This window comes from Chrysochloris asiatica, unplaced genomic scaffold, assembly GCF_000296735.1.
Source record: "Chrysochloris asiatica unplaced genomic scaffold, ChrAsi1.0 scaffold00049, whole genome shotgun sequence".
Classification (NCBI taxonomy): domain Eukaryota; kingdom Metazoa; phylum Chordata; class Mammalia; order Afrosoricida; family Chrysochloridae; genus Chrysochloris; species Chrysochloris asiatica.
The window spans coordinates 6,140,694-6,155,320 of NW_006408567.1; the positions used below are offsets into that span (position 1 = coordinate 6,140,694).

General features: G+C 37.6%; 1 pseudogene; it reads right to left on the reverse strand.

Annotated features, from left to right (window-relative positions):
* Positions 1-964: 964 nt before the first annotated feature.
* Positions 965-2,024, reverse strand: LOC102819002 (annotated as a pseudogene).
* Positions 2,025-14,627: the final 12,603 nt, after the last annotated feature.

Below are 14,627 nucleotides of genomic sequence, written 5' to 3' on the forward strand. Positions count from 1 at the left end.
ATATTACAACGAAATGTGCAAAGACCTAGAGTCAGAAAACCAAAAGGGAAGAACAGCTCAGCATTTCTCAAGCTGGTGGAATTGAAGAAAAAATTCAAGCCTCGACTTTAGTTGTTAAAGGATTCTCTGGGCATATTATTGCATGAGGCTGAGAGCATCAAAAGAAGATGGAAGGAATGCACAGAGTCACTGTTTCAAAGGAAGTGGTTGACGTTCAACCATTTCAAGAGGTAGCATATGATCCAGAGTCAATGATACTGAAGGAAGAAGTCCAAGGTGCATTGAAGGAATTGCATTGTAGCAGGTTGGTAATGAGTCATCCTCTAATCTTTTTTTTTCCCCCCTTTGGAATTAGTTCATTAAATCATAAATGTACAAGAGCGTCTTAACTCTACACATACACCTAAAATTTTTAAAGGTAAACATTATGTTTTATTACACTATGATCCTGGCTAATAGCTTTTCAAAACTTTGTGAAAAATCTTAAAAAAAGGTTTCACATGTTACCTGAAATTTATAAATTTAACATTAGCAAAGAAGGAATGCTTCTACACTCTTACAAAGACCACTAAAAAGAAATAATTAAAAAGCTAAGAAACTGTCTAAAAGGCACTGTTTTACAATCCTTCCTCCACAGTAAGGTAATGTTATTAAATAATCCAATCCATTCACAAAATGGCTCTCTGCATCTGCTCTGGTGTCTTCTGTCATATCACTGCATATATTTATGCATGACTGAAATAAGAGTTTCCTTAACATTGTTATTTACATAACTTGAAGCTGTTCTGTTACCTCTGGGCTCTCATCCTCACCTATTTATACAGTGAAGCCCATGGCAAGTAGGAAGAAGCTCAATATCCGCTCTTCTTTCCTTAACCCCCACTTCCTCCACTGCCTCCTGGACCAAAATTTCCTCCACCATATGGTCCACCCATGTCCCTGCCACCACCAAAGTTTCCACTCTTCATTGGACCATAGTTAGAAGGTTGTTGACTATAATTTCCAAAATCATTGTAATTTCCTCCTCCATAGCTGTCATAACCACCTTCGTAGTCCCCACCATAGATGCTATATCCAGGTCCTCCACCACCATATCCTCCTCTATCTCCTCCGAAACCAGGGCTACCTCCAAAATTGCCACCTCCAAGACCTCCTCCATACCCATTATGTTGTTGTTGTGAAGTGCTGTCGAGTCGGTTCTGACCCATAGCGGCCCTGTGTAGGGTTTCCTAGGAGCAATTGGTGAGCTTGAACCGCCGACCTTGCAGTTCAAAAGACTTTGCAGTCTGGCGCATTAAACCACAGCACCACACCAGGACCCATTATAGCCATCCCCAAATCCACGACCACTTCCATATCCATCAGATCTTCCTCTAAAGTTACTTCCTGGTCTTGGTCCAAAATTTCCTCCACCACCACGTGAATTCCCAAAACGAAAGTTACCTTCTCTTCTCTCCTAGAACTTTGGACCTCTTGCATTTCTTGTCTACATAAAGTCTTTCTTACTTCTGCATTATGACCATTAATAGTGTGGTATTTCTGTAACACAATTTTATCCACCGGGTCATGGTCATCAAAAATAACAAAGCCAAAGCCTCTTTTCTTTCCAGACTGCCTATCAATAAGGATCTCAATGGTATCGATCTTTCCATACTCCTCGAAGTAATCTCTAAAGTGATGTTCCTCAGTATCTTCTTTAATCCCACCAACAAACAGCTTCTTCACAGTTACATGAACCCCTGGTTTTTCAGATTCCTCTCTTGCTACAGCAGGTTTTGGCTCAACAACTATTCCATCAATTGAGCGGGACTTTGCAGTCATGGCCGCATCAACTTCAGCATCAACCTGGAAGAAAAGGTTACAAAACCAAATCCTCTTGACTTTTTGCTTGCAGTATCCCTCATTACCACACAGTCTGTAAGCGTTCCCCATTGTTTGTAATAGTTCCTCAAGCCTTCTTCTGTAGTTTCAAAGCTTAAGCTATCAATAAAGAGTTTACGGAACTGTTCCTTTTCTCTCTCCATCGTGAACTCAGTCGCTTCAGTCCAATTTCCCATAGCCGAGCAAGATGAGAGAGATCCCAGTGGAGGAACTCGAACCGGACTCCTCCTTACGTTGAAATGAGAACTTCTGCTGTTTGAGAAAAAACACCGCAAGGAGCACCTCCTCTCAGGACCCGGCGATGCTACTACTGCCGCTAAAGCCGCTTTTCTCCTTCCTCTAATCTTGATGCCATACCTTTTTTTTTTTTTTTTTTCCACATTCTTTTTGACATAATTCAGCTTCTCAAATTGTTTGCTCAGCATACAGATTTAATAAGTATGGTGAAAGAATACAATCCTGGTACACACCTTTCCTAATTTTAAAACATTCAGTATCACCTTGTTCTGTTCAAATAACTGCCTCTTGATCTATAAACAGGTTCTTCATGAGCACAATTAAATCTTCGGGAATATTCATTCTTCACAATGTTGTCCACAGCTTGTCATGACCCACACAATAGAAAGTCTGTATGTTGTCAATAAAGCACAGATAAACATCTCTTTTTTCTGCCAAGATCCATCTGAATTCTGCAATGATATGCCTCATTCAAGTCCTTGTCTGAATTTGGCTTGAACCTGTGGCAGTTCCTTGTCAATGTACTTTTGCAGCAGTTTTTTAATCATCTTTAGCAAAATTTTACTTGCTTGTGAAATCAATGATATTCCGCAATCCCTTCAGTCATCTCTTTTTGTAAAGATCACAAATATGTGTCTCTTCCAGTTAGTTGGCCAGGTAGGTGTTATCCAAATTTCTTGGCATAGATGATTGGAGTGCCTCCAGTGCCGCATCAGTTTATTGAAAGATTTCATTTAGTATTCCATCACTTCCTGGTGCCTTGTTCTATGCCAATACCTTCAATGCACCATGTAGTTCAACCTTCAGAATCATTGACACTGTATCATATGCTACCTCTTGAAATGACTGAACATCGACTGTTTCTTTTTAGTATAAAGACTCTGTGTACTCCTCCATCTTCTTTCAATGCTTTCTTGCATCATTGAATATCTTGCCTAAAGAATCCTTCAGGATTTCAAGTCGAGGCTTGAATTTTTTCCTCAGTATTTCATCTTGATAAATGCTTATTGTATTCTTCCATATGGGTTTCCTAACTCCAGATCTTTACACATTTCTTTATAATATTTGACTTTTTTTTTGAGCTGTCCTTTGAAATTTTGCCTGTTGAATTCTTCAATATTTCCTGTTGATAGATGAATGTTTCTTCAGTTCTTTCCATTTGAGAAATGCTGAGCATGTCTTTCCCTTTGGGCTTTTTAACTGCAAGTCATGCACCTTTCATTATAATATGTGATTTTGTCTTCATGGAGTGTCCTTTAAAATTTTCTGCTCAGCTCTTTTACTTCCTCACTTCTGCCATTTGTTTTAGCATTTCTACACTGAAATGCAAATTTCAGAGTTTCTTCTGATGTCCATTTTGGTCTTTTCCTTCTTTCTTGTCTTCTTAATGACCTTTTGGTTTCTTTCTGTATGATGTCCTTGATGTCATCCCACAACACTTTTAGTAGTCAGCCATTAGTGCCTAAATCATCAAAGCTTTTCTTGAGATGAACTCTAAATTCAGGTGGAAAATGTTCAAGGTCATATTTTGGCTCTTGTGAACTTGTTTTCATTGTCTTCAACTTCAGCCTGAATTTGCATATGAGCAATTGATGTTCTGTTCCACAGTCTCCCCCTGGCCTTATTTTGGCTGAAGATAGAGAGCGTTTCTACCATCTCTTACTACAGATATAGTCAGTTTGATTTCTATGGGTTCCATCTCATTAGATTCAATTTGTGGCATTTTTCATGTTGTTTAAAAAAGGTATCTGCAATGAAGAAATTAGTGGTTTTGAAAAAAATTTAGCATGCAATTTCTAGCACTGTTTCAATCACCAACACCATACTTTTCTACTACTGATCCTTCCTCTTTGTTTCCAACCTGTGCATTTCAGTTGCTAGTAATAATCAATATATCTTGATTGCATGTTTGATCAATTTCAAATTATTTCATTTCATCATCACTGCCTTTTAGTGTGTAAACTTGAATAATTGTTGTGTTTGTATTGGTCTTTCTTGTAGGCATATGACTATTATCTTATGACAGACAGCATTGTACTTGAACAGAGATCTTGAAATGGTCTTTTTGATGATGAATGCAACACCACTCCTGTTTAGTTTGTCATTCCCATCATAGTAAACCAATGACCACAGATTCAAAATGACTAATATTTGTCCATTTAGTGAACATATAGTTCAAGAAGCTGGATTATATGAAGAAAAATGTGGCATCTGGATTGGAGGGAGACTCATTAACAGCCTGTATTATGCAGATGATATACCTTTGCTTGCTGAAATTGAAGATGACTTAAAATACTTACTAATTAAGACCACAGCCTTTGGTTGGGTTGCATCTCAATGTAAAGAAAATAAAAATCCCCACTACTGGACCAATTAACAACACCCATCTAAGTGGTGAAGAGTTTAAAGTTGTCAATGTCATTTTGCTGGGATCAACCATCAGCACTCATAGAAGCAGCAGTCAAGAAATCAAACAATGTATTGCATTGAAAAAAATCTGCTGCACAAGACCTCTTTAAAGTGTTGAAGAGCAAAAATATCAGTCTGAGGACTAAGGTGCACCTAACCCTAGCCATGGTATTTTAAATAACATCATATGCATATAAAAGCTGGGCAATGAGTAAGGAAAACAGTGGAAGAACTGATGCATTTGAGTTACAGTGTTGGAGGAGAATATTGAAAGTACCGTGGACTGCCAAAAGAACAAACAGATCTATGTTGGAAGAACTACAACCAGAGTGCTCCTTGGAAGCCAGGATGACTAGACTTTGGGTCTCATACGTTGGACATATTTTCAGGAGGGACAAGTCCCTGGAGAAGGATATTATGTTTGATAAAGTGGAGGGTCTGAGAATAAGAAGAAGATGCCTAACAAGATGAATTGGGATAGTGGCAGCAGCAAAAGCTCAGGCTTAGCAAAATATATGAGGTTGACCCAAAATCGGGCAGTATTTCATTCTGTTGTGCATAGATTCTCTATGAGTCATTGTCGACATCATGGCACCTAACAACAAAAATAAGTTCATTTCAGCTCAATAATGCCTAGGATATCAATGTTTATCCATTCTATTTCATATTTGATAGCTTTCAAATTTCTTACATGCATACTTTGTACATTTCATGTTCCAGTTATTAATGGATGTTTATAGCTGTTTCTCCTCATGTTAAGTTGTGCTTCATCATCAGATTAGATCCTGAAATCTCTAATCCATTCGTGTCATCCCAGTCAACTTGAGAGTAGAGTTCTTCTCCAGTCCTGTTTTTCTTGCCTTCCAACTTGAAGGGCTCATCTACTGGCACCATTTCTGACAATATTTTGGTGCTCTTCGTCATGTTCCAGTATTCATGCACTGTACTTAGTGAAAATTAATATGGATAGTCTATCTGTATTGACAAAAATAGATAGATACCTTGTTGCAATGTTTTTACTCCTCCATAACCTATGATCAAACATATAAATTGATAATGTAACCCTATGAGTTATTTATTTGTTGTTGTTGTTAGGGGCCATTGAGTTGCTACCAACTCATAGTGACCCTATGCACAACAAAACGAAACACTGCCCTGTCCTGAGCTTACTTCACGATTGATACCACACTTAAGCCCATTGATGTTGCCACTTGGCCAATCTATCTCATTGGGGTCTTTCTCTTTTTATCTGACCCTCCACCTTACCAAGCATGATGTCCTTCTCCAGCGACTGGTACCCTCCTGACAATATATCTAAAGTATAAGAGACGAAGTTTGGCCATCCTGGCCTCCAAGGAGCACTCCGGCTGCACTTCTTCCAACACAGATCTGTTTGCTCTTTTGGCAGCCCATGGTACTTTCAATATTCTCCTCCAACACCATAATTTAAATCTATCAATTCATCTATGACCTTCCTTATTCACTGTCCAGCTTTCATATGCATATGAGATTATTAAAAATACCATGGCTTGGGTCAGGTTCACCTTAGTCCTCAAGCTGCTATGATTTATCTTCAATACTTTACACAGGTCTTGTGCAGCAGATTTGTCTAATGTAATACATTGTTTGATCTCTTGACTGCTACTTCCATGAGTGTTGATGGTTGTCCAGGAAAAAGGAAGTCTTTGACAACTTCAATCTTTTCTCCATTGATAAGTATGTTGTTTATTGGTCCAGTTTTGAGGATTTTTGTTTTCTTTACATTGAGATGTAATCCATACTGAAGGCTGTGGGTTTTGATCTTCATTTATAAGACATTAATTTTATTTTTTCAATTACATATATCTTTAAGTGGTTATCCATTTTATAGAGAAAGAAGAATCTTCTAATTAAAGGCAACTGATTTACCTACCAATTTTTAAAATATATTTTAATAGTTTATTGTTGTTGTTAAGTGCCATTGAGTTGTTGTTAAGTGCATATGTTTTCCAAGGATCAGCTTTTGTTTTTGTACCACCAACCTAGTGGTTAGCAGTCCTGTGCTGATACTACAGTGCCACACCAGGACTCCTAATACTTTCAATCATACAATGGTATCAGGTAAAAGACCAAGTATGGTACATATGGTTAAGTTTAACTAAATATCAAATACTGTTGTGGCACTGCAGAATAACTGAAAGTTCAGCAGTTTAAACTCACCAGCTACTCATCATAAATAATATATAGTGTTGCCATGAGTCAAAACTGACTCCTTGGCACTTAACAATAATTATGAAGTATAACTGCCCTGTCTATTTTTGTGTGTGTTGAAAGTGAAGTTAAATTGTCATGGTTTAGAGTCCTGGGAAATAGTAAGTCAATTTGAACTAAAAGGTTGGCAGTTCAAACTCAACAGCCGTCCCTCAGAAACCCTGTACAGGGTCACTGAGCTGGAACTGACTCAATGTCATTTAACAACAAAAAAAGAATTTCATAAAGGAGTCCTGGTGGCACAATGTTTAAAGCATTAAACTGCGAACTGATAGGTCAGAAGTTTTAAACACACCAGTCACTCTGGAAAAAGATGTGGCATTATGCTTCCATAAATATTGCAGCCAGGAAAACCCTCTCGGGTAGTTCTATCTTGCCCTGTAAATCAGAATCAACTCAACGACACACAACAAAAGCAAGCATTTCAAAAGGGTCATATTTCTAATCATGATAGTTCTTTGTTGGTAAATAATCTCAAATGGCAATGAATTATTTCATTTCTATTTCTTTTTACTTTAATTTGAAAATACTGGAAAATACCCAAGCAAACACAGTAATTGTAAGCAATAAAAAAATTACTTAAATAATATAATAACATTCTTTAGCTACTTCATAGCTATTATTCTAAAGTGACTACTTTCTTAGTTTTGATGTTTACAGGGGCATCTGGGAGAGTCTAAAGAACTGTATGATGTTTATGAGTTGAGATAGTATTTATGCAATATAAAATGATGCTACGCAGATTTATCTTAAATAAAAAGAATAGGCATATTATTTATATCTGTATTATTTCATGAGTAAAACAATAAACAAAGCATGACTAAATATCTTCTCAGCATTAAAATGAAATATCTTGTCACTCTTTCAATATTTCCAAGTCTTTGGATATTTAGCATTATGGATAAGTAAATATTGAGGATTCAGGTTTTTATAGGAATTCTCCTGCATGCCATGAATTACAATCAAAATATAAGACAAGAAAATAGAGTAATGAAATCAGATAACTTAAAATGGAGACTAATGTCTCTTAAAAGTTGGCCATGATTTAAAGTATATTAAATGTGATGCAAACAACATATTTAAGAATGTAGTTTTGCAACAATGACAGCAAGTTCTATTCCTTGCTGAATAGTTATTATGAGCCAGGCATCACACTCAGTGTAAGTACAGTGTCTCACTGAGTCCAACAAACAGTCTTTTGAGGTCTATGAAGGAATAAACAGTTTAAGGAGGAGATGGAGAAGCTGACTGACATTGGCATAGCTAATGCATAGAACAGTGGACTTAATGCAAGTCTGTGTAGTTCCCAAATGTTGTGCTTTGTCCACTGCACTGAATTAAGTTAGTACATTGTTGTTGTTAAATTCCATGAGACTGTTTTGACTCATTGCAACCTTGTCTAAGGTTTCCAAGGCTGTGGATCTTTTTCCTGTGGATCAGCTGGTAGGCTAACAGTCCAGTGTATCTTACAGAGTCACCGTGATCCTAAGATAATATGTACAAATCCATAAATATGTGCTGGTCTTTACTGAATGGAGGCCTAAGAATTAGAAATGGTGTGACTACCCTTACCAAACATAAATCTATACTCTTAGTCTCATTTATCACACATAACAGACTCATTGGACAATTCCTGTAGAGGTACTAAGTCTTCTATTTAAAGACACATTCTTGAATGTTTCTTGAAGTAGAATTTTTAGATAAATAGACACAGGTGCGTATGTTTCTTATTTAATCTTACTTTAGAGCAAGGAGGAACGCTGATAGCAGTGTGTTAAGCCTTGAACTGGTAACCAAAAGTTGGTAAGTTTGAGCTCACCAGCTGTTCTATGAGAGCACTGTCACAAAGCACATGATGAAAAGCACCAGAATGTGATCAAATATAGTACCAGAAGATGATCCCTCAGTTTGGAAAGCACTCAAAATGCCATTTTGATTCTGACAATCATATGATTTACTATATCTGGTATGGCGCTGTGGAATAATGCATCAGATCGCAACATAGTTTGAACTGCAAGGTCAGTGGTTCAAGATCACCAGCTGCTCCTTGGAAACCCTATACAGGGTCGCTAAGGGTTGGAATTGACTCAACAGCATTTAACAACAACAACTATATATCTGCAATTACAAATTAAAGAGGGATGGTGTCACATTCATTACCAAAAAGAAGCTTTTAAGATCTATCTTGAAGCATAATACTGTCTGTGACAGGATAATATCAATATGTCTACAAGGAAGACCACATAATACCATATTATTAAAATTTATGCACAAAGCACTATAGGCAGTGGTGATGAAATTGAAGAATTCTACCAACTTCTTCAGTCTGAAAGTGATCAAACATGCAATCAAGATATAGTGATAATTACTGGTGATTGTAATGCAAAGGTTAGGAACAAAGAGGAAGGATCAGTAATTGGAAAATGCGACTTGGTAGTAGAAATGATGCTGGAGATAGCATGATAGAATTTTGCAAAACCAATGCAAATTCATTGTAAACAGCTTTGTTAAAGAACATAAAACATGACTGTACACATAGACCTTACCAGATGGAATGAATAGAAACAAAATTGACTACAACTATGGAAAGAAACAGTGGAAAGCCTCCTTATTGTCATCCAAAACAAGGCCAGAGGTAGACTGTGGAACAGACCATCAATTGCTCATATACAAATTCAGGCTGAAACTGAAGGATATTAAAGCAAGTCCACAAAAGCAACAACATACCCTTGAACATGCCTAGACTTAGAGATTATCTGAATAACAGTTTTGATGCATTATGCATTAAAGACCAAAGACTAGAAGTGTTGTGGTGGTGACATCAAGAATATCATACAGGAAGAAAGCAAATGGTCATTAAGAAGACAAGAGACAAAGAAACTTTCTCTCCAGTGTAGAAAGGCAAATACAAATGGAAGGAATGAAAAAGTAAAACAGTTGAACAAAAATTTCAAAGAGCAGCTTGAGAAATGTGGAATGACCTGGAGTTAGAAAATGGAAGAACATGCTCAGCATTTCTCAAGCTGAAAGAAATGAAGAAAAAATCCAACCCTTGATATGCAATATTGACGGATTCTATGGGCAAAATATTGAATGATATAGAAAGCATCAATAGAAGATGGTAGGAATACACAGTCACTGTAGGAAAAAGAAACCGCCAATGTTCAACCATTTCAAGATATAGAATATGGTCAAGAAACAATGGTACTGAAGGAAGAACTCTAGCATGCACTGAGGATATTGTCAAAGAACAACACTCCTGGAATTGATGGAATAGAAAATGAAATCTTTCAATCATCCGAGGCAGCACTGGAGGCACTCATTCATTTATGCCAAGAAATTTTGCCAACTGATTGGAAAAGTTTCATATTTATGTCCAGTCTGAAAAGAGGTGAACCAATGGGCTCAAATGACAGACTTTTCATTTAGCAGACCAGCATTTAACCAGTGTATCTCAAGAAATCCATGACTCACAGAAAAAACAGGATCCTTATTCATATCCCTCCATTTCTATAATAATTGAAATACATAGTGTATGAAAATGAGAGCACAATGAGGTTGTAAAGGAAAGGTTTGTATGCTGTCTTGGGAACTTTCTATATAATAGCAATCTGCAGGGCATATATCAAACATAGTCTCTCTGACTTCTCAATCCCAATATATATATATATAATGTTTTATTGTGAATTATGTGATAGTTTACAAGGGAGAACATTAGCTTTACTTTCATCCTATTATATATCGACTCATTGCCATGGTTACAATCCCCTCCATGCATCATCAACCAACCGAAAGGTATGCAATGCAAACCTGCCCCTTGGTCATCAGCACACAGCCCCTCTCCCTCTCTGGGTCTAGAGTCCCCAGCCATTCCGTCTCTCCATGTCGTCATCTCTGCCTCCATCTCTGGCATCACTGTTTCTCTGGGTAGGGTCCAGCACTCCATACTTCTCCCTTGTTGGACCAAGAGGCCTCTGCTGCTGGACTTCAAAGTCAACCACTCCCCTCATTTTGCTACAAAATGTCTACCTTTATATTTTCAACCCTCAAAGGCAGTCCTGATAGCAATTATTCATTATTGTGCCACATGAGTGCTATCCCATCTACTTTCATCAGCCCCGCCCAGACAGATTGGATACAACTTAGTGGAGATTCTGTCTTCCTCCAAGCCCACTGGATCTAGGCTCCCTCTTGAAAGCTTGTAATCCAGTCACTTCTTGTAGCCTGCCCCCCCCCCCATTTTGGGTAGCCAATGTCGAAGTTGCCTATCCCTGTCTACCCTGTGTATCGAGGGGGACTGATCCTCGCTGTAAAGATTTGTTCCCTCCTTAGAACTACTGCATCCATAGGTGTAGGTCAAGTTCTTCAAATTTTGTAAGATTACTGTTTTTTTCCCATTTCTTTCTTCTTCTAGTTGAGTTCTAATCATCCAGTCATTGAAGCCAGGACAAGTGGGTATTATCTGCAAGTGTGGGTGTTCTTATGCACATGCCCTCCCTTCTTATCAGCTGGATACTTCACTCTCCACTCTAGTCTTCTGTGACTATGTCACTGACTCTGGGCCCAGGAGTCCCCAGGTCTTGCCACACAGCTGGACAACCAGGTCTCCACCTGGGTTCACAGGAGTCTATTGAACATGATAGGGCTTAGCGCTCAGCTTCAATACTGTTTTTCCCTCACTTCCTCTTATCAGTGACCAATGTGGTCACCATATGTCTGCTCGTCTATTCCCATTGAGACTTAATCTTGGAAGGGGTTTTCCCTGAGGGGACCCGACTACTTGCCTTGATGTCTCCTGGGCGAGCAACTTGCTTGTTCTTGTAGTAGTTAGTCAGACATCAAGGGCCCAGGAGTCCCCAGGTCTTGCCACACAGCTGGACAACCAGGTCTCCACCCGGGTTCACAGGAGTCTATTGAACATGATATTGTTTTGTATTTTTCCTTTAGGTCTTTCTTTCAAGATTAGTTTTTTTATTATTGTTTTAATGTTATGATAACCTCTCTCATTTTATGAACCTTAGCTCAATACCCCAAGTAAACTAAAAATATTTTAGAAGCAGCTTATGTACTATATTCACATGTTCCCAGTGCATTACAAACTCTTTTAAACTCCACAAGTATCATGATATGAAGTAACACTTTGCAATCCTCTGCATTAATCTATCATTATATCTTGTAATAAAGTTTGAATTGTGTTAAATTTCTTGATATATCTCCTAAACCAATTGTTGGTAATTTGTCTCTTCATTATTAATTTCCTACACTCAACTTATTTAAAGCTAATTCATTTTTAAAATAATCACTGTCAGATCTTTAGTCTTCAATGTGAAGCCCCTACAAACCCATGATTTCTCACACCTCCCTCCTTCCTCTTCAAATCAGCATAACTCTGCCTTAAGAGAATTTCAGCATTTATCATTTCTTAATATGGCTCTTATTTCACTCTCACCATATTTCAAAAGACTCACATCATGTATGATTTTCAGATTCTTTGATTCATATCCTCCACAGATTTGTCAGTTTGGCGTACTGTGGTGGTCTGTATGTTGCAGTCATGTTGGAAGCTATGTCATAAGTATTTAAAGTACCAGGGTCCCCTATGGAGTCCTGGTTTGACACTGTAGAATAAGCTCCAGCCCGTTAACCACCAGGTTATTAGTGTAAATCCACTAGCCGCTTCTCAAAAACCATTTACAAGGTAATTATGAAGTGAACTGACTGAATGACACTTAACAACATTAACAACAGGGCCACCCATGGTGATTGAGACAGACTAGAAAGGACAGACCATTTTTGAAAGGTTAGCCACTAAAAATCTTATGAATAGCAGTGGAGTATTGTCAGACATAGTGCCAGAAGATGAATCCTTTAGGTTGGAAAGTACTCAAATTATGACTGGGGAAGTGCTTCCTAGTCAAAGTAGAGTTGATCTCATGATATGAATGGAAGAAAGCTTTTGGAACCTTCACTTGCTGATGAGACACAACTTAAAATGGGAAGATATAGCTATAAATATCCATTAAAAATATGAATGTGGAACACACAAAGTTGGAAATGGAACATTAAAAGCCTGATAGCCTTGATTTAGTAAGCTTATATAGACTGGTATTGGCCAATTTGAAACTGACAATCATATGAGTTACTATGCCAGGAATGGTAATTTTAAGGGGAATAGGATTGCAGTCATGGTCAAAAAGAATATTTCAAGATCTATTTTGAAGTATTGTGCTGTCCGTGATCCATATGACTACAAAAGAAGACCAGTTAATATCCATATTAGTCAAATTTATACATCAACCACTAAATGCAGTGATGATGATATTAAAGAATTCCACCAATTTCTTTAGTCATAATCAAACATAACCTCAGGATGTGTTGATAATTACTGGTTATTGGAAAGCAAAGATCGGAAACAAAGAGGAAGGATCAATAGTTGGGAAGCATAGCCTTAAGGATAAAAATGTTTCTGGAGATCACATAATAGAATTTTGCAAGCCAATGACTTATTTACTGAAAATATATTTTTAAAAAAGCATGAAAGGTGATTACACACCTGAAATTCATCCTAAGGAATTTACAGAAATCTAATTGACTACATCTGTGGAAAGAGACTGTGGAAAAGTTCCATATCATCAATCTAAACAAGGCCAGAAGCAGACTGAGGAACAGACCATCAATTGCTCATATAAAAGTTAAGGATGAGGATGAAAAAAATTAAAATAATTCCATGAGAATCAAAATGTGACCTTGAATGTATGCCACCTAAACTTAGAGATCATCTCAAGAACAGATATGATGAATTAGACACTAATGACAGAAGACCAGAAGAGTTGCGGAATGATATCAAGAACATCATACAGAAAAAAAGAAACAGGTCATTAAGAAGACACAAAAAAAAGGAAACAACCAAAATGGATGTCAGAAGAGTCTCTGAAACTTGTTTTCCAGGGTAGTGATGATAAAACAATGAGGTTCTAAAATATTTTAATAGAAAATTTCATAGGGCAGCTTAAGAAGACAAAATCAAATATTATGATGAAATGTGCAAAAACCAAAAGGAAAGAACTTACTGAGCATTTCTCAAGCTGAAAGAAATGAAGAAAAAAAATTCAAGCCTCGACTTGCAATACTGAAGGATTCTATGTGGTGCCATTGAATAAGCACTGGACCTAAACGTTGGTTTGAACTTTAAGGTCAGTGCTTCCCACTCCCCAGTGTTGTTGTTGTTCCAAGAAGCAGCTGGTGAGCTTGAACCACCAACCTTGCAGTTCAAATGGCTTTGCAGTCAGGTGCATTAACCTCCAGTGCCACACCAAGATTCCAACTCACCAGTAGCTCCTTGGAAACCCTATACAGGGTTGCTGTGAGTCAGAACCAACTCAATGGCACTTAACAACAACAACAACATGGGCAAAATATTGAATCAAGCAGAGAGCATCAAGAGAAGATGGAAGGAATACATGGGATCCCTGTAATAAAAAGAAATGGTCAATTCTCAACCATTTCAAAAGGTAGCCTATAATCAGAGGCCAATGGGCCAATGGTCATGAAAGCAGAAATCCAAGGAGCAGTGAAGGCATTGGCAAAAAAAGAGTCTCCTGGACTTGAGGAAATGCAAATAGAATCTTTTAACAACTGATGCAACACTGTAGGCACTCACTTATCTCTGCTAAGAATTTTGGAAGACAGATAACTGGCTGATTGATAGGAAGAGATCCACATGTTTGCCCTTTTCAATGAGAGATGACCTCATGAAATGTGGAAATCGTTGGATAATATCATTAATATCACACACAAGTAAAATTTTGCTAATGATAATTTTAAAACGGCTGCAATAGTACATTGATAGG